This window comes from Triticum urartu, chromosome 3A (assembly GCF_056163025.1).
Source record: "Triticum urartu cultivar PI428250 chromosome 3A, HENAU_Tu73, whole genome shotgun sequence".
In the NCBI taxonomy this organism is placed as follows: Eukaryota; Viridiplantae; Streptophyta; class Magnoliopsida; order Poales; family Poaceae; genus Triticum; species Triticum urartu.
The window spans coordinates 638098523-638121077 of record NC_141875.1 but is presented as its reverse complement, the minus strand read 5'-3'; positions in this window follow the sequence as shown (position 1 = coordinate 638121077).

Below are 22555 nucleotides of genomic sequence, written 5' to 3'. Positions count from 1 at the left end.
GGCGTTGATTTTGTTCAATATGCTTACCGTTACTAGTCCAATCTTGATTCGGCGGCATTGTGGGATGAAGCGGCCCGGACCAACCTTACACGTACGCTTACGTGAGACCGGTTCCACCGACTGACATGCACTAGTTGCATAAGGTGGCTGGCGGGTGTCTGTCTCTCCCACTTTAGTCGGATCGGATTCGATGAAAAGGGACTTATGAAGGGTAAATACCAATTGGCATATCACGTTGTGGTCTTTGCGTAGGTAAGAAACGTTCTTGCTAGAAACCCATAGCAGCCACGTAAAACATGCAAACAACAATTAGAGGACGTCTAACTTGTTTTTGCAGGGTATGCTATGTGATGTGATATGGCCAAAGGATGTGATGAATGATATATGTGATGTATGAGATGATCATGTTCTTGTAATAGGAATCACGACTTGCATGTCGATGAGTATGACAACCGGCAGGAGCCATAGGAGTTGTCTTAATTTATTTATGACCTGCGTGTCAATATAAACGTCATGTAATTACTTTACTTTATTGCTAACCATTAGCTGTAGTAGTAGAAGTAATAGTTGGCGAGACAACTTCCTGAGGACACGATGATGGAGATCATGGTGTCATGCCGGTGACAACGATGATCATGGAGCCCCGAAGATGGAGATCAAAAGGAGCAAATGATATTGGCCATATCATGTCACTATTTGATTTCATGTGATGTTTATCATGTTTTACATCTTATTTGCTTAGAACGACGGTAGCTTAAATAAGATGATCCCTCATTAAAATTTCAAGAAAGTGTTCCCCCTAACTGTGCAACGTTGCGAAAGTTCGTCGTTTCGAAGCACCACGTGATGATCGGGTGTGATAGATTCTTACGTTCGAATACAACCGGTGTTGACGAGCCTAGCATGTACAGACATGGCCTCGGAACACATGCAAAACACTTAGGTTGACTTGACGAGCCTAGCATGTACAGACATGGCCTCGGAACACAAGAGACCGAAAGGTCGAGCATGAGTCATATGGTAGATACAATCAACATGAAGATATTCACCGATGTTGACTAGTCCGTCTCACGTGATGATCGGACACGGCCTAGTTGACTCGGATCATGTAATCACTTAGATGACTAGAGGGATGTCTATCTGAGTGGGAGTTCATAAGATGAACTTAATTATCCTAAACATAGTCAAAAGGTCTTCGCAAATTATGTTGTAGCTCGCGCTTCAGTTCTACTGTTTAGACATGTTCCTAGAGAAAATTTAGTTGAAAGTTGATAGTAGCAATTATGCGGACTAGGTCCATAAACTGAGGATTGTCCTCATTGCTTCATAGAAGGCTTGTGTCCTTAATGCACCGCTTAGTGTGCTGAACCTCGAACGTCATCTGTGGATGTTGCGAACATCTGACATACACATTTTGATAACTATGTGATAGTTCAGTTAAACGGTTTAGAGTTGAGGCACCGAAGACGTTTTGAAACGTCGCGAAACATATGAGATGTTTCGAGGGCTGAAATTGGGATTTTAGGCTCGTGCCCACGTCGAGAGGTATAAGACCTCCGATGATTTTCTTAGCCTGCAAACTAAGGGAGAAAAGCTCAATTGTTGAGCTTGTGCTCAGATTGTCCGAGTACAACAATCGCTTGAATCAAGTGGGAGTTGAACTTCCAGATGAAATAGTGATAGTTCTCTGAAGTCATTACCACCAAGCTGCTAGAGCTTCATGATGAACTATAATATATCAGGGACATATATGATGATCCTTGAGATATTCGCGATGTTTGACACCACAAAAGTAGAAATCAAGAAGGAGCATCAATTGTTCATGGTTGGTGAAACCACTAGTTTCAAGAAGGGAAAGGGCAAGGGATACTTCATGAAACGACAAATCAGCTGCTGCTCTAGTGAAGAAACCCAAGGTTGAACCCAAACCCGAAACTAAGTGCTTCTGTAATAAGGGAAACAGCCACTGGAGCAGAATTACCCTAGATACTTGGTAGATGAGAAGGCTGGCAAGGTCGATAGAAGTATATTGGATATACATTGTGTTAATGTGTACTTTACTAGTACTACTAGTAGCACCATGGTATTAGATACCGGTTCGGTTGCTAAATGTTAGTAAACTCGAAATAAAAGGCTGCGGAGTAAACGGAGACTAGCTAAAGGTGAGCTAGCGATATGTGTTGGAAGTTTTTCCAAGCTTGATGAGATCAAGCATCGCACGCTCCCTCTACCATCGAGATTGGTGTTTGCGTTGAGCATAGACATGATTGGATTATGTCTATCGCAATACGGTTATTCATTTAAGGAGAATAATGGTTACTCTGTTTATTTGAATAATACCTTCAATGGTCTTGCACCTAAAATGAATGGTTTATTGAATATCGATCGTAGTGATACACATGTTCATGCCAAAAGATATAAGATAGTAATGATAGTACCACCTACTTGTGGCACTGCCACGTAAGTCATATCGGTATAAAACGCATGAAGAAGCTCCATGTTGATGGATCTTTGGGCTCACTCGTTTTGAAAAGTTTGAGACATGCGAACCATGTCTATTGGTGTATATGCATAAAGAAACTCCATGCAAATGGACCGTTTGGACTCACTTGATTTTGAATCACTTGAGACATGCAAATCATACCACATGGGCAAGATGACTGAAAGCCTCGTTTTCAGTAAAATGGAACTAGAAAGCAACTTGTTGGAAGTAGTACATTTTGATGTGTGCAGTCCAATGAGTGCTGAGGCGTGTAGTGGATATCGTTATGTTCTTACTTCACAGATGATTTGAGTAGATGTTGAGTATATTTACTTGATGAATCACGTGTCTGAATTATTGAAAGGTTCAAGTAATTTCAGGGTGAAGTTGAAAGATCGTCGTGACAAGAGGATAAAATATCTATGATATGATCATAGAGATGAATATCTGAATTACGAGTTTGGCACAGAATTAAGACATTGTGGAAATTGTTTCACAACTAATATAGCCTGGAACACCATAGTGTGATGGTGTGTCCGAACATCATAACTGAACCCTATTGGATATGTTGCATACCATGATGTCTCTTATCGAATTACCACGATAGTTTATGGGTTAGGCATTAGAGACAACCACATTCACTTTAAATAGGGCACCATGTAATTCCGATGAGATGACACCGTATGAACTATGGTTTAGAGAAACCTAAGCTGTCAGTTCTTAAAAGTTTGGGGCTGCGACGCTTATGTGGAAAAGTTTCAGGCTGATAAGCTCGAACCCAAAGCGGATAAATGCATCTTCATAGGACACCCAAGACAATTGGGTATACCTCCTGTCTCAGATTCGAAAGAAATAAGGGATTGTTTCTAGAATCGGGTCCTTTCTCGAGGAAAAGTTTCTTTCGAAAGAATTGAGTGGGAGGATGGTGGAGACTTGATTTGGTTATTGAACCGTCTCTTCAAATAGTGTGTGGCAGGGCACAGGAAGTTGTTCCTGTGGCACCTACACCAATTGAAGTGGAAGCTTATGATAGTGATCATGAAACTTCAGATCAAGTCACTACCAAACCTCATAGGATGACAAGGAAGCGTACTACTTCAGAGTGGTACGTAATCCTGTCTTGAAAGTCATGTTGCTAGACAACAATGAACCTACGAGCTATGGAGAAGCGATGGTGGGCCTGGATTCCAAAATGGCTCGAGGCCATATAATCCGAGAGAGGATCCATATATGAAAACAAAGTGTAGACTTTGGAAGAACTACTCGATGGTTGTAAGGCTGTTGAGTACAGATGGATTTTTAAAAGGAAGATGGACAATGATGGCAAGTATCACCATTAAGAAAGCTCGACTTGTCGTTAAGATGTTTTCCGACAAGTTCAAGGAGTTGACTACGATGAGACTTTCTCACTCGTAGCAATGCTAAGAGTCTGTTGGAATTATATTAGCAATTACTGCAATCTTTATGAAATCTTGCAGTTAGCATGCCAAAAACCATTGTTTCCTCGACGATTTTTGAGGAAAGGTTGTATGTGATACAACCGGAAGGTTTTGTCAATCCTGAAAGATGCTAACAAGTATGCAAAGCTCCAGCAATCCTTCTAAGGACTGGAGTAAGCATCTCGGAGTTGGAATGTATGCTTTGATAAGATGATCAAAGTTTTGGGTGTATACAAAGTTTATGAGAAACTTGTATTTCCAAAGAAGTGAGTGGGAGCACTATAGAATTTCTGATAAATATATGTTGTTGACATATTGTTGATCAGAAATGACGTAGAATTTCTGGAAAGCATATAGGGTTATTTGGAAAGTATTTTTCAATGGAAAGCCTGGATTAAGCTACTTGAACATTGAGCATCAAGATCTATAAGGATAGATCAAAATGCTTAATGGTACTTTCAAATGAGCACATACCTTGACATGATCTTGAAGGTGTTCAAGATGGATCAGTCAAAGAAGGAGTTCTTGCCTGAGTTGTAAGGTATGAAGTTAAGACTTAAAGCTTGACCATGGCAGAAGAAAGAGGAAGGACGAAGGTCGTCCCCTATGCTTGTCATAGGCTTTATACGGTATGCCATGCTGAGTGCCGCACCTGATGTGTGCCTTGCCACATATCTGGCAAGAGGGTACAAAGGTAATCTAGGAGTAGATCACCAGATAGTGGTCAAAATTATCCTTAGAGGAATAAGGATATGTTTCTCGGTTATGGAGGTGATAAAGAGTTCGACGTAAAGAGTTACGTCGATACAAGCTTAACACCTATCCGGATAGCTCTGAGTAGAGATACCGGATACGTATAATGGAGCAACAATTTAGAATAGCTCCAAGTAGAACAGTTATTTGAAATGGCTCCAAATGTAGCATAGTAGTTGCATCTACAAGATGACATAGAAATTTGCGAAGTACATACGGATCTGAATGTTGCAGACCCGTTGACTGAAACCTCTCACACAAGCATAACATGATCAAACCCAGAACTCTTTGGGTGTTAGTCACATGGGGATGTGACCTTGAGTGTTAATCACATATCGATGTGAACTGGATTATTGACTCTAGTGCAAGTGGGAGACTGTTGGAAATATGCCCTAGAGGCAATAATAAATTGGTTATTATTATATTTCCTTGTTCATGATAATCGTTTATTATCCATGCTAGAATTGTATTGATAGGAAACTCAGATACATGTGTGGATACATAGACAACACCATGTCCCTAGTAAGCCTCTAGTTGACTAGCTCGTTGATCAATAGATGGTTACGGTTTCCTGACCATGGACATTGGATGTCGTTGATAACGGGATCACATCATTAGGAGAATGATGTGATGGATAAGACCCAATCCTAAGCCTAGCACAAAGATCGTGTAGTTCGTATGCTAAAGCTTTTCTAATGTCAAGTATCGTTTCCTTAGACCATGAGATTGTGCAACTCCCGGATACTGTAGGAATACTTTGGGTGTGCCAAATGTCACAATGTAACCGGGTGGCTATAAAGGTACACTACAGGTATCTCCGAAAGTGTCTGTTGGGTTGGCACGAATCGAGACTGGGATTTGTCACTCCGTGTAAACGGAGAGGTATCTCTGGGCCCACTCGGTAGGACATCATCATAATGTGCACAATGTGACCAAGGAGTTGATCACGGGATGATGTGTTACGGAACGAGTAAAGAGACTTGCCGGTAACGAGATTGAACAAGGTATCGGGATACCGACGATCGAATCTCGGGCAAGTATCGTACCGGTAGACAAAGGGAATTGTATACGGGATTGATTAAGTCCTTGACATCGTGGTTCATCCGATGAGATCATCGTGGAGCATGTGGGAGCCAACATGGGTATCCAGATCCCGCTGTTGGTTATTGACCGGAGAACGTCTCGGTCATGTCTGCATGGTTCCCGAACTCGTAGGGTCTACACACTTAAGGTTCGATGATGCTAGGGTTATAAAGGAAGTTTGTATGTGGTTAACGAATGTTGTTCGGAGTCCCGGATGAGATCCCGGACGTCACGAGGAGTTCTGGAATGGTTCGGAGGTAAAGATTTATATATAGGAAGTCCTGTTTTGGTCACCGGAAAAGTTTCGGGTTTTATCAGTAACGTACCGGGACCACCGGGAGGGTCCCGGGGGTCCACCAAGTGGGGCCACTAGCCCCGGAGGGCTGCATGGGCCAAGTGTGGGAGGGGACCAGCCCCAGGTGGGCTGGTGCGCCCCCCCACCAAGGCCCAAGGCGCAAGGGAGTGGGAAGGGGGGCAAACCCTAGGGCAGATGGGCCCTAAGGCCCACCCTGGTGCACCTCCCCCTCTCCCCTCCCCTTGGCCGCCCCTAGATGGGATCTAGGGGGCTGCCGCCACCCCTAGGGAGGGAACCCTAGGTGGGGGCGCATCCCCTCCCCTTCCCCTATATATACTTGAGTTTTGGGCTGCCCACAACACACGAGTTCCTCTCCTCTTGTTGGCGTAGCCCTGCCTCTCTTTCTCCTCGTTTCTTGCGGTGCTTGGCGAAGCCCTGCTGGAGTACCACGCTCCTCCACCACCACCACCACGCCGTTGTGCTGCTGCTGGATGGAGTCTACCTCAACCTCTCCCTCTCTCTTTGCTGGATCAAGGCATGGGAGACGTCACCGGGCTGTACGTGTGTTGAACACGGAGGTGCCGTCCGTTCGGCACTAGGATCATCGGTGATTTGGATCACGACGAGTACGACTCCATCAACCCCGTTCTCTTGAACGCTTCCGCTTAGCGATCTACAAGGGTATGTAGATGCACTCTCCTTCCCTTCGTTGCTGGTTTCTCCATAGATAGATCTTGGTGACACGTAGGAAAATTTTGAATTTCTGCTACGTTCCCCAACATTACTATCATTATTATTGAGTTTGGTTTAATTTTATTTTGAAGTTACTAAAATAATTCAGAATTTTTCAGAGGAATAAAAATGCTTAGGAAAATGTTCCAAGGTGGGTCTTCAAGGAAGTAAGGACCCAGGCTTGCAATGCGCGATGCTGACGAAGACCAACCAAGAGACGCTCCAGTGCGTCCTTGTGAGTGGCCTTCTGAAAATTTTATGGATCGAGTGGGAATAAAAGAAGAATTCAACGCATATTTGTGTAACGCTGATCTCGTGAGCTTCGAGGAAGAGAAGTGCAGTCAGTATCATAATATCACTAGTTCCTTTCTGAGGAGGTTTGAATTTTCAACTTCACGCAATTCTCCAACTGTCCTGTTTGATCTTTATGATAAATCTTATACCATGGACTTAGAGGATTTTACCACTGCATGCAAACTTCCACAATGGGGTAGTATAAGGGATCCTCGCAAATTTGAATTTAGAGATTTTTTGCTAATATAAATGTGGGAGAATCTAGAGATATTACACAAGCTATCATAGGGAGCATTCACTTTCCTGCTATACATTATTTTGCTCTCTTCATAGGTAGATTCATTAATGGTAAAGATGAGGCATGTCACATGTGTGTCCCCGATCTCAGTATTCTTAGGAGTGCTGTGTTAGGAGACCAATCTTATAATTTGGGAGCCATTGTTGCACGTAGGTTGCACCTTAATAGATATAATGGAGATTTCTTTGGAGGAATTTATGCAACCCGCGTAGCTAATTTTCTTGGTATAGATGTACGCGAAGATGATACTGAATTACCTCCTGCCTATCTAGATTTTAATGTTATGGTTCACCACCAGTTTGTCGAGAGGAACGAATCACCTCTCCAGTATCGACTAATCTTTGACAGACGCCGTGTTGTCCGTATTACTCTCCCTGCTCCTGCTTTCTTTGATTATCGGGCAAGAGGAGGATATACTATTATCAGAGAGGAGGCATGTGAGTACAAGAGGAGAGAGGAGGCCGCTCGTCGCCATGCTGCAGCTCAGCAGGCGATAGCTGCTGCATCATAGTACGACCCCAGCTACTATTATGGATATCTGCCAGGCCAGCCGTGGCCATAGACCAACTTAGGCCAAAATCCTAAGCTTGGGGGAGTACGTATTTCTCACCGACATTACATTTATGCTCACACACTCATTGCTAGATGTCGGTGCTCATACTTTTTCATTGTATCATCCATGCTAGTTTAATTTCCTTTTTATGCTTTCTTCTTGTGTGCTTAATAAACCTTCAGAAAAACCAAAAAAATTAGTTGTAGCTTTTAGTTAGTTTACCTTCCATGCTTGTAGTAGTAATTAAAAAGAAAACCCCAAAAGATTTCCTGTTCTTCTTTTGCTTGTTGGGAGCTTTCCCGTGTAAATAGTTTTATTTCTTTTCTTTTCTTTTCTTTGGGGGTCGATAGGAGAAAACCATAATTAAATTGTTGAAGTGGCTCTTATATGCATTATTGTTGATCTGATAAAAGAGCCCATATTGCCTTGTCTTCTCCTGTTTATTGAATGCCTGCAGATTCCAGCTTAGTCCAATGCACGTGCACTATTATAATTATTCACATCATTCGGTCATGTAAGTGAAGGGCAATTATGATGATATATGATGGACTAGCTGAGATGAGAACATCTGGTATGAACTCAACCTCTTTTGTTTTTGTAAATATGATTAGTTCATCGTTCCTGATTTAGCCTATTATGAATAAACATGTTTCCAATGACAACTAGAGATCACAGTTTCTTGTGCCATGCTTGATTAGCTATGAGTTATAATGGTTTACCTTGTGTGCCAACATGCTATTAAAATGGTTATGATGTGGTATGATAGGGTGGTATCCTCCTCTGAATGATTTAAGTGACTTGACTTGGCACATGTTCACGCATGTAGTTGAAACAAAATCAACATAGCCTTCACGATATTTATGTTCATGGTGGATTATATCCTACTCATGCTTGCATTCAGTGTTGATTAATTTTAATACATGTTCATGACCATTGTCGCTTTCTAGCTGGTCGCTTCCCAGTCTTTTGCTAGCCTTCACCTGTACTAAGCGCGAATACTGCTTGTGCATCCAATCCCTTAAACCCCAAAGTTATTCCACATGAGTCCACTATACCTACCTATATACGGTATCTACCTGCCGTTCCAAGTAAATTTGTATGTGCCAAACTCTAAACCTTCAAATAAATATCCTGTTTTGTATGCTCGAATAGCTAATGTATCAACTAGGGCTGTCTGTATCTTCCATGTTAGGCGGGTTATTCTCAAGAGGAGTGGACTCCGCTCCTCACTCACGAGATAAATGGCTAGTCACCGGGATGCCCAGTCCCATGCTTTATGCAAACTAAATCAAAATAATTGCAAACAAAACTCCCCTTGGGACTCTTGTTAGTTGGAGGCACTCGTTGTTTCGAGCAAGCCATGTATTGATGCTTGTGGTGAAGGGGGAGTACAAACTTTACCATTCTATTTGGGAACCGCCTATAATGTGTGTAGCATGGAAGATATCGCCATCTCTTGGTTGTTATGTTGACAATGAAAGTGTACCGCTCAAAATATCTTTCACCTCTGTTTCAAAACCGAGTTGTGGCACCTCTACAAATCCCTGCTTCCCTCTGCGAAGGGCCCATCTATTTACTTCTATGCTGAGTCATCATCCTCTTATTAAAAAGCACCAGTTGGAGAGCACCGCTGTCATTTGCATTCATTATTGTTAGCTTACATTGAGTATGACTTGACTGGATCTATTTTACCATGAATTACAATGTCTAGTCAGTCCTTGGTCTTTAAAGGTGCTCTGCATTTATGTTTTGCAGTCTCAGAAAGGGCTAGCGAGATACCATCTTGTTATATCATTATGATTGTTTTGAGAAAGTATTTTCATCCGAGATTTATTATTATGGCTCGGTAGTTGATTATACTATTGATATGAGTAAACTTGAGACCTATGCGTTATTGCAAATGTGGTTAGTTATAATCTTTGCTAAAAACTTGAATGCTGGCTTTACATATTTACAACAACAAGAGCAAACAGAGTTTGTAAAAGTTTTTCTTTATCATTTTTAGTTTGTCAATTGAATTGCTTGAGGACAAGCAAAGGTTTAAGCTTGGGGGAGTTGATACGTCTACAACGTATCTACTTTTCCAAACACTTTTGCCCTTGTTTTGGACTCTAACTTGCATGATTTGAATGGAACTAACCTGGACTGACGTTGTTTTCAGCAGAATTACCATGGTGTTATTTATGTGCAGGAGCAAACATTCTCGGAATGACATGAAACTTCACGGAGACACTTTTCAAAAAATAAGAAAAATACCTGCCAAAGATGAAGGCCAGGGGGCCACCACCTTGCCACGAGGGTGGGGGCGCGCCCCCTACCTCGTGGGCCCCCTATTGCCTCTCCGACTCCAACTCCACCTCCAAATATTGAGTTTCGGGGAGAAAAAAACCAGAGAGAAGAAATCATCGCGTTTTGTGATACAGAGCTGCCGCCAAGCCCTAAAACCTCTCGGGAGGGCTGATCTGGAGTCCGTTCGGGGCTCCGGAGAGGGGAATCCGTCGCCATCATCATCATCAACCATCCTCCATCACCAATTTCATGATGCTCACCGCCGTGCGTGAGTAATTCCATCGTAGGCTTGCTGGACGGTGATGGGTTGGATGGGATCTATCATGTAATTAGGTTAGTTTTGTTAGGGTTTGATCCCTAGTGTCCACTATGTTCTGAGATTGATGTTGCTATGACTTTACTATGCTTAATGCTTGTCACTAGGGCCCGAGTGCCATGATTTCAGATCTGAACCAATTATGTTTTCATCAATATATGAGTGTTCTTGATCCTATCTTGCAAGTCTATAGTCACCTATTATGTGTTATGATCCATTAACCCTGAAGTAAAAATAATCGGGATACTTACCAGTGATGACTGTAGTTTGAGGAGTTCATGTATTCACTATGTGTTAATGCTTTGTTCCGGTTCTCTATTAAAAGGAGGCATTAATATCCCTTAGTTTCTGTAAGGACCCCGCTGCCACGGGAGGGTAGGAGAAAAGATGGCATGCAAGTTCTTTTACATAAGCACGTATGACTATATTCGGAATACATGCCTACATTATATCAATGAACTGGAGCTACTTCTGTGTCACCTTAGGTTATGACTGTTACATGATGAACCGCATCCGGCATAATTCTCGATCACCGATCCATTGCCTATGAGCTTTCCATATATTGTTCTCCGCTTATTTACTTTTTCGTTGCTATTGCTATCATCACTACAAAATACCAAAAACATTGCTTTTACTACTCTTACCTTTTGTTACCGTTATCACTACTATCATATTACTTTTCTACTAAATACTTTGCTGCAGATATTAAGTTTCCAGGTGTGGTTGAATTGACAACTCAGCTGCTAATACTTGAGAATATTCTTTGGCTCCCCTTGTGTTGAATCAATAAATTTGGGTTGAATACTCTACCCTCGAAAACTGTTGCGATCCCCTATACTTGTGGGTTATCACATGCCTTTGTCTACCTTGATTTAGAATAATAATGAATATATGGATGTGAATTTTGTTGGTAGGAACAATTTTGGTAACAACGCGTATAGAGGAAACTTTAATCCTAGGTCGTATCCTAGTAATTCCTCTAATAATTATGGTTATTCCTACAACAATTCGTATGGAAATAATAATAAGATGCGCTCTGATTTTGAATCTAGTATTAAAGAATTTATTAGTTCACAAAAGAGTTTCAATGCTTTGATTGAAGAAAAATTGTCTAAGATTGATGAGTTGACTAGGAACGTGGACATAATTTCACTTGATGTTGATTCTTTGAAACTTAGATCTATTCCACCTAAGCATGATATCAATGAGTCTCTCAAAGCCATCAGAATCTCCATTGATGAGTGCAAAGAAAGAACCGCTAGTATGCGTGCTAAAAAGGATTGCTTTATAAAAGCATGTTCTTATAGTTTTGATGATAATAAGGATGAATATCTAAAAGTGATTGATGTGTGTCCTATTAAATCTTTGTTTTGCAATATGAATCTTGATAATGATGGGACTGGAGATGAGTCAACCTTAGTTAAAAGGCGTCCCAATGATTTGGAGTTTTTTTTGCAAAAATTGGTAAAAGTGGGATTGGAGAGGTCAAAACTTTACGTAGCAATGAGCCCACTATTTTGGATTTCAAAGAATTTAATTATGATAATTTCTCTTTAATAGATTGTATTTCCTTGTTGCAATCCATGCTAAATTCTCCGCATGCTTATAGTCAAAATAAAGCGTTTACCAAACATATCGTTGATGCTTTGATGCAATCTTATGAAGAAAAGCTTGAATTAGAAGTTTCTATCCCTAGAAAACATCATGATGAGTGGGAACATACTATTAAAATTAAAATTAGTGATCATGAATGCTATGCTTTATGTGATTTGGGTGCTAGTGTTTCCACGATTCCAAAAACTTTGTGTGATGTGTTAGGTTTCCGTGAGTTGGATGATTGATCTTTACATTTGCATATTGCGGATTCCACTATTAAGAAAACTACGGGAAGGATTAATGATGTTCTTATTGTTGCAAATATGAATTATGTGCCCGTAGATTTCATTGTTCTTGACATTGATTGCAATCCTACATGTCCTATTATTCTTGGTAGACCTATCCTTAGAACGATTGGTGCAATTATTGATATGAAAGAAGGGAATATTAGATTCCAATTTCCATTAAGGAAAGGCATGGAACACTTTCCCAGGAAGAAAATTAAATTACCTTATGAATCTATTATGAGATCCACCTATGAATTGCATACCAAAGATGATAATACCTAGATCTATCCTTGCTTTTATGCCTAGCTAGGGGCGTTAAACGATAGCGCTTGTCGGGAGCAACCCAATTTTATTTTTGTTTCTTTGTTTTTGGTTCTATTTAGTAATAAATAATTCATCTAGTCTCTGTTTAGATGTGGTTTTATGCTTTTAATTAGTGTTTGTTCCAAGTAGAACCTTTGGGAAGACTTGGGGGAAGTTTTAGTGATCTTGCTTTAAAAAAAAGAAACTTTAGCGCTCACGAGATTTGCTCCATTTTTTACTGGAGAGTGCGATTAGGTTGATTCTTTTTTAAGGTGATTAATATAAAAATTCTGCATGTCCACCAATTTATTTCAGAATTTTTGGGGTTATAGAAGTATTCGAAACCTACAGATTACTACAGACTATTCTGTTTTTGACAGATTCTATTTTTCGTGTGTTGTTTGCTTATTTTGATGCATCTATGGCTAGTATCGGAGTGTATGAACCATAGAGAAGTTGGAATACAGAAGGTTTAACACCAATATAAATAAATAATGAGTTCATTGCAGTACCTTAAGTGGTGGTTTGTTTTCTTACACTAACGGAGCTCATGAGATTTTCTGTTGAGTTTTGTGTTGTGAAGTTTTCAAGTTTTGGGTAAAGATTTGATGGATTATGGAACAAGGAGTGGAAAGAGCCTAAGCTTGGGGATGCCCAAGGCACCCCAAGGTAAAATTCAAGGACAATCAAAAGCCTAATCTTGGGGATGCCCCGGAAGGCATCCCCTCTTTTGTCTTCGTCCATCGGTAACTTTACTTGAGGCTATATTTTTATTCACCGCATGATATGTGTTTTTCTTGGAGCGTCTTGTATGATTTGATTATTTGATTTTTAGTTTAACACAATCATCCTTGTTGTACACACCTTTTGGGAGAGACACACATGAATTGGAATTTATTAGAATACTCTATGTGCTTCACTTATATCTTTTGAGCTAGATAATTTTGCTCTAGTGCTTCACTTATATCTTTTAGAGCACGGTGGTGGTTTTATTTTATAGAAATTATTGATATCTCATGCTTCACTTATATTATTTTGAGAGTCCTTTAGATCAGCATGGTAATTTGCATTGGTTATGAAATTGGTCCTAATATGATAGGCATCCAGGATGGGTATAATAAAAACTATCATAGAAAGTGCGTTGAATACTATGAGAAGTTGGATGCTTGATAATTGTTTTGAGATATGAGGATGGTGATATTAAAGTTGTGCTAGTTGAGTATTTTGAATTTGAGAAATACTTGTGTTGAAGTTTGCAAGTCCCGTAGCATGCACGTATGGTAACCGTTGTGTAACAAATTTGAAACATGAGGTGTTCTTTGATTGTCTTCCTTATGAGTGGCGGTTGGGGACGAGCGATGGTCTTTTCCTATCAATCTATCCCCCTAGGAGCATGCCCGTAGTGCTTGGTTTTTGACGACTTGTAGATTTTTGCAATAAGTATATGAGTTCTTTATGACTAGTGTTGAGTCCATGGATTATACGCACTCTCACCGTTCCATTATTGCTAGCCTCTTCGGTACCGTGCATTGCCCTTTATCACCTTGAGAGTTAGTGCAAACTTCGCCGGTGCATCCAAACCCCGTGGTATGATATGCTCTGTCACACATACACCTCCTTACATCTTCCTCAAAACAGCCACCATACCTACCTATTATGGCATTTCCATAGCCATTCCGAGATATATTGCCATGCAACTTTCCACCGTTTCATTTATGACATGATTCATCATTGTCATATTGCTTTGCATGATCATGTAGTTGACATCGTATTTGTGGCAAAGCCACCATGCATAATTTATCATACATGTCACTCTTGATTCATTGCCTTTCCCGGTACACCGCTGGAGGCATTCATATAGAGTCATATTTTGTTCTAGTATTGTGACGCCCTCGATTCAATCGTACAGTAATCATACACGCAAATGTGTACTATCAAGATCAAGGACTCACTGGAAGATATCACAACACAACACTAGACGCAAATTGAAAATAATACAAGCTTTATATAACAAGCCAGGGGCCTTGAGGGCTCGAATACATAAGCTCGAATACACAAGAGTCTGCGGAAGCAACAATATCTGAGCACAAACATAAGTTAGACAAGTTTGCCTTAAGAAGGCTAGCACAAAAGCAACAACGATCGAAAAGGCAAGGCCTCCTGCCTAGGAGCCTCCTAACAACTCCTAGTCGTCTGCGGTCTTCACGTAGTATTAGGCATCCTCCGGGTAGTAGTAGTCATCAGTGGCGTCGTCTGGCTCCTGGGATCCGTCATCTGGTCGCAACAATCGGGTATGGGGGAAAACGAAGTAGCAAAGCAACCGTGAGTACTCATCCAAAGTACTCGCAAGACTTACATCAGATCTAAACTAAGTATGCATCTGTATCAAAGGAATGGGTTGTATCTGTGGACTAAACTGCAGAATGCCATAAGGGAAGGGGAAAGCCTAGCCTATCGAAGACTAGCATCTTCTGGAAACCACCATCTTGCAGCAACAGGAGGGAGTAGAGTAGCATAAAGTAAAGTAGTAGAAGTGTTATCAACCTCGGCCAGAGATCCTTTCTCGACTCCCTACGAGAAGGAAATCCCAGAACCATACTATCCAAGTGTCAACAAATTCCAATTCTCATCACCATCCAGTTCTCATTACAAGTATCCAGTTCTAGTTGTATCGATCGGGATACAACTCCAAGTGTCCGTTACCGTAGGACAGGCTATCGATAGATGTTTTCTTCCCTGCAGGGGTGCACCAACTTACCCACCATGCTCGATTAACTCTGTATGGACACACTTTCCTGGGTCATGCCCGGCCTTGGCCAAACAATACGCCGCAACCCGACCTAGGCTTAATAGAGAGGCCAGCACGCCGGACTAAACCTATGCCCCTAGGGGTCATGGGCCATCTCCCCGGGAACTCCTGCATGTTGCGTACGCGGCCGGTGAGCAGACCTAGCTACCTCCTTCAAAAAGGCAGGTGCTTACTAGTCCAACCCGGCGCGCGCCGCTCAGTCGCTGACGTCTATTAAGTTTCGGCTGATGTATACGACGCAGAACGCCCATACAATCCCCACGTGATGGTTAGTGCTATCAGGCCAGAGGCCCCTCGGATCAAATATCCAAATCGTAGTGGATTAGGAGCACGCGGTAACAAGCAGAGACTCACAAAAGATGTGACCCCGTTGCCCCGTCTCGAGTACTTGCGGCAAGGGCTAAGAATGCCCGGCCACGCCTCGTAAGTATCTCACGGGCACCTTCAGGTCAACCCGACTCCACATCACTCGCTATTAAGCTCGCGCGGGTACCCCTTAGGGCCGACCCGTATTTAGTAACATGGCTCAGTGCAAAGTCATAGTAATCATAGTAACTGTGTGTCTAACACCAAGGGGAAAACCCGAGGAATCACCCCCGGTGAATTCCACTCGATGTTATCATCAAGGTGAACGTAAGAGGATCCACCCTCGAGGTTCACACTTGAGGGGTTGCACGACAGAGCCGTAACGGAAGTGGTTAAGGAGGAAATCACCCACGATGACCTCGACCATATAGCTACACTACAAAGATCTCATCAGGAGTGATGTAAGAGGTTCCACCCTCGGCACTCGATGGTAACTCTGCAGAGTCATACAACTAGGGGTGTGATGTGCGGTGTCGGGGCCTGGACGTCGATCACGTTGATCGAGTCATCGAACATAAAGCGGGGTAACTAGGACAAGGTGGGGGTCACTGATGGATCTCTAACCAACCTATACTAAGCAGTTTAGGATAAGCAGGTAACAACAACAGGCTATGCATCAGAGTAGGATCATACAGAAAGCAGTAGCAGTTCTAATGCAAGCATGGGAGGGAAAGAAATAGGCGATATCGGAGTGCTCAAGGGGGGTTTGCTTGCCTGGTTGCTCTGGCAAGGAGGGGTCGTCGGTGACGTAGTCAATCACAGGGGCATCAGCATCGTTCTCGGGGTCTACCGGAGAGAAGAGGGGGAAGAAACAATAAATAGGAAGCATACAAATGCAATAGAAAGCATGACATGGCAGTAAGCTACGCTAGGAGTGCTCTAACGCAGTACTACACATTGCAGACAGAGAGGGAAAACATCCGGAGGGGTTTTCCCGGCGTCTGGCTTTGTCCGGACAGACGAAAGAGAGGGGACGGTTCCATGTTCAGCATGCTAGGAGCACGTGACAGATGAAAGGACCGCGTATTCTATGAATTTCCAATTTTTTTTAAAAAAATATTCTAGATTTTCTAAATTACTTTTAATTTTAGTTAACCAAGTCAATTTGACTAGTCAAAAGGAGAGTTGTGACCCACATGTCATGGACTATTTACCTAAACAATTAAATAAACCTAACTTATTTAATGGAGGCCTACATGTCATCTACTACTAGACTAACTTAGCACTAATTAATAGTGCTAGCTAAACCTAGTAGGACTGGCCACTATTGGGCAGAACCCAGCCAACCACACGCACAGCACACACACAACACGCAACACAAGGCTATAGGTTAAGGCCCTGTTTGGTTCATAAGTCTTAGGATTTTTTTAGTCCTATCTTATAAGTCCCAAGTCCCTAAAAAGTCTCTATCTGTTTGGTTCCTGGGACTTATAAGTCTCTATAAAACCATATTACAACTATAAGTCCCTATAAGTCCCTCCTTGAGAGTCTTATTTCATAAGTCCCAAATGCCCGCTTTAAGTCCCTATAAGTCCATCCTGTTTGGTTTAGATGAGACTTATAGGAACTTATGTAAGTCCCTATACCAATAAGTCTCTGGAAACAAACACCCTCTAAATCTATTCTCTATTTAACATAAGATAGCAATTTATGATTTTCATAGGATTTAATCCATGCATCAAGTGGATTTGGTCCAATGGAAACATTTGAGCCTTATCAAGTGTACTACCTACTCATATTATTTTTACACATATTAACAACTGTTTAACTGCTGATTAGAGGCTGTTTAGGGGCTTAGTCATGGTAGAAATAGAAAAGCTAGCAACATCTACAGTAGCTAGAGCAGTACATGTAGAGGAGCGGTGGGCAGAGCCGTGGCGCATGCAATGCAGAGGCGGGGAGCGCGGGACGACGCGGCTAGGCGCGCTCGTTGGGTGCGGCCGGCGCGGCGGGGTTCACGGCCAGGGACGGCGGTGCGCTGGGAGCGGAGCCGCGCGGGTGGGGCGCCACGGCCAGTCGAGGGCCGGCGTGGCTGAAGGCCATAGCAGCAGCAAAACGCAGCAGGCAGCGGTAGCAAAAGAGCAGGGCAACGACAGCGAGGAGTAGAGCCAGGCGCAGGGCCTGCGCTGGGGAGCGGGAGGGCCGCATGCAGCGCGCGGTGACGGCTACAGGAGCCACGGGGCGCGTGGGGTGCGGCCAACGCAGGCGGCTACGACGAGGCGAGGCTCGGCAGGGACTGCGGGCTGGTCCTACGGCCTACTACGGCGTCGACGAGCATGACTGAGGACTCGGTCGAACGCAACGTCGACCGAAACAACGGCAACGAGCGGCGCGGCGGAAGCCGAAGCTCGGGCGTCGGTGTGGAACGGCCTACGGTGTACGAGGAGGGGCAGAGGGGAGAGCGGTTGGTCAAGGTGCTCACCGGCGTTGCTGAGACGGCCCGTGGATGCCGGAGGAGCTCGGGGCGGCCCGGCTCGAAGCGATGTCCACCGGAGCCCGAGGAGGAAGGAGTTTTATTTTGCAATCTTTACTTTCAATCTATATCATAAAATACCAAAAATATTTATCTTATTATTATTATCTCTATCAGATCTCACTCTTGCAAAGGGCCGTGAAGGGATTGACAACCCCTTTATCGCGTTGGTTGCGAGGTTCTAATTTGTTTGTGTAGGTACGAGGTGACTCACGCGTAGTCTCCTACTGGATTGATACATTGGTTCTCAAAAACTGAGGGAAATACTTACGCTGCTTTGCTGCATCACCCTTTCCTCTTCAAGGGAAAACCAACGCATGCTCAAGAGGTAGCACATGGCAAAAGAAAGTTCATCCCTACAAAATCATATAGTTTGGTCATGCTCCATTTTCGTCACACAAGAATGCTCTCATCATGCACAACCCCGATGGCAAGCTAAGAAATTGTTTCATACTTTAGTAATCTCAAACTTTTTTCAACTTTCACGCAATACATGAGCGTGAGCCATTGATATAGCACTATGGGTGAAATAGAATAATGATAGGGGGTTATGTGGAGAAGACAAAAAAGGAGAAAGTCTCACATCGACGTGGCTATTAAATGGGCTAGGGAGATGCCCATCAATGGATGTCAATTCAAGGAATAGGGACTGCCATGCAACGGATGCACTAGAGCTATAAATGTATGAAAGCTCAACAAAAGAAACTAAGTGGGTATGCATCCAACTTGCTTGCTCACGAAGACCTAGGGCATTTGAGGAAGCCCATTGTTGGAATATACAAGCCAAGTTCTATAATGAAAAATTCCCACTAGTATATGAAAGTGACAAAACAAGAGACTCTCTATCATAAAGATCATGGTGCTACTTTGAAGCACAAGTGTGGAAAAAAGGATAGTAGAATTGCCCCTTTATTTCTTCTCTTTTTTTTGGACCTTTCTTTTTTGGCCTTTCTCTTTTTTGGGACAATGCTCCATTAATGATGATCATCACACTTCTATTTATTTACAACTCAATGATTACAACATGATACTAGAACAAAATATGACTCTATATGAATGCCTCTGGCGGTGTACCGGGAAGGGCAATGAATCAAGAGTGACATGTATGCTAAATTATGCATGGTGTCTTTGCCACAAATACGATGTCAACTACATGATCATGCAAAGCAATATGACAATGATGAAGCATGTCATAAATGAAACGGTGGAAAGTTGCATGGCAATATATCTCGAAATGGCTATGGAAATGCCATAATAAGTAGGTATGGTGGCTGTTTTGAGGAAGATATAAGGAGGTTTATGTGTGATAGAGCGTATCATATCACGGGGTTTGGATGCACCGGCGATGTTTGCACCAACTCTCAAGGTGAGAAAGGGCAATGCACGGTGCCGAAGAGGCTAGCAATGATGGAAGGGTGAGACTATGTATAATCCATGGACTCAACATTAGTCATAAAGAACTCACATACTTATTGCAAAAATCTATAAGTCATAAAAACCAAGCACTACGTGCATGCTCCTAGGGGGGTAGATTGGTAGGAAAATGCCATCGCTCCTCCCCGACCGCCACTCATAATGAAGACAATCAAAAACACCTTATGTTTCAAATTTGTTACACAACAGTTACCATACGCGCATACTACGGAACTTGCAATCTTCAACACAAGTATTTATCAAATTCACAATTACTCAATTAGCACACTTTAATATCACCACCTTTATATCTCAAAACAATTATCAAGTATGAGACTTCTCATAGTATTCAATGCACTTTCTATGATAGTTTTTATTATACCCATCTTAGATGCCTATCATATTAGGACTAGTTTCATAACCAAAGCAAATTACCATGCTGTTCTAAGGGACTCTCAAAATGATATAAGTGAAGCATGGGAGATCAATAATTTCTATAAAATAAAACTACCACCGTGCTCTAAAAGATATAAGTGAAGCACTAGAGCAAAATTATCTAGCTCAAAATATATAAGTGAAGCACATAGAGTATTCTAATAAATTTCAATTCATGTGTGTCTCTCCCAAAAGGTGTGTACAGCAAGGATGATTGTGGTAAACTAAAAATCAAAGACTCAAATCATACAAGATGCTCCAAGCAAAACACAAATCATGTGGTGAATAAAAATATAGCCTCAAGTAAAGTTACCGATAGAAGAAGACGAAAGAGGGGATGCTTTCTGGGGCATCCCCAAGCTTAGGCTTTTGGTTGTCCTTGAATTTTACCTTGGGGTGCCTTGGGCATCCCCAAGCTTAGGATCTTGCCACTCCTTGTTCCATAATCCATCAAATCTTTACCCAAAACTTGAAAACTCCACAACACAAAACTTAAACAGAAAATCTCATGAGCTCTGATAGTATAAGAAAACAAACCACCACTTAAGGTACTGTAATGAACTCATTCTTTATTTATTTTGGTGTTAAACCTACTGTATTCCAACTTCTCTGTGGTTCATAACCTCCGATACTAGCCATAGATTCATCAAAATAAGCAAACAACACACGAAAAACAGAATCCGTCAAAAACAGAACAGTCTGTAGTAATCTGTAGGTTTCGAATACTTATGTAACCTGGTACATCTCCGTCGTATCTACTTTTCCAAACACCTTTGCCCTTGTTTTTGGACTCTAACTTGCATGATTTGAATGGAACTAACCCGGACTGACGCTGTTTTCAGCAGAATTGCCATGGTGTTATTTATGTGCAGAAACAAAAGTTCTCGGAATGACCTGAAACTTCACGGAACATATTTTCAGAAATAATAAAAAATCCTTGCAAAAGATGAAGACTAGGGGTCCCACACCCTAGCCACGAGGGTGCGGGCGCGCCTGTCCCCCTAGGGCGCGCCCCCTACCTCGTGGGCCCCTGGAGCTCCTCCGACATCAACTCCAACTCTATATATTTGCTTTTGGGGAGAAAAATAGGAGAGAAAGATTCATCGTGTTTTATGATATGGACCGCCGCCAAGCCCTAAAACCTCTCGAGAGGGCTGATCTGGAGTCCGTTCGGGGCTTCGGAGAGGGGAATCCGTCGCCATCGTCATCATCAACCTTCCTCCATCACCAATTTCATGATGCTCACCGATGTGCATGAGTAATTCCATCGTAGGCTTGCTGGGCGGTGATGGGTTGGATGAGATTTATCATGTAATGGAGTTAGTTTTTTTAGGGTTTGATCCCTAGTATCCACTATGTTCTGAGATTGATGTTGCTATGACTTTGCTATGCTTAATGCTTGTCACTAGGGCCCGAGTGCCATGATTTCAGATCTGGACCTATTATGTTTTCATAAATATATGAGAGTTCTTGATCCTATCTTGCAAGTATATAGTCACCTATTATGTGTTATGATCCGTTAACCCCGAACTAACAATAATCAGGATATTTACAGGTGATGACCGTAGTTTGAGGAGTTCATGTATTCACTATGTGTTAATGCTTTGGTCCGCTACTCTATTAAAATGAGGCATTAATATCCCTTAGTTTCCACTAGGACCCCCTGCCATGGGAGGGTAGGACAAAAGATGTCATGCAAGTTCTTTTCCATAAGCACATATGACTATATTCAGAATACATGCCTACATTACATTGATGAATTGGGGCTAGTTCTGTGTCACCCTAGGTTATGACTGTTACATAATGAACCGCATCCGGCATAATTCTCTATCACCGATCCATTGCCTACGAGCTTTCCATATATTGTTCTTTGCTTATTTACTTTTCTGTTGATGTTGCTATCATCACTACAAAATACCAAAAACACTACTTTCTCTACTGTTACCTTTTGCTACCGTTACCACTACTATCATATTACTTTGCTACTAAATACTTTGCTACAGATATTAAGTTTCCAGGTGTGGTTGAATTGACAACTCAGCTGCTAATACTTGAGACTATTCTTTGGCTCCCCTTGTGTCGAATCAATAAATTTGGGTTGAATACTCTACCCTCGAAAACTGTTGCGATTCCCGTTGCTGGGGAGCATAGCTCTATTCTTTGAGTCACTTGGGATTTATATCTGCTTATCATTATGAAGAACTTGAGAGATCCAAAAACCAAGATTTATCCCTCAACTACGAGGGGAGGTAAAGAACTGCCATCTAGCTCTGCACTTGATTCACCTTCTGTTTTGAGGAAGCTTGCGACACCTAAACCTGCTTCTGCTATTCGTTCTG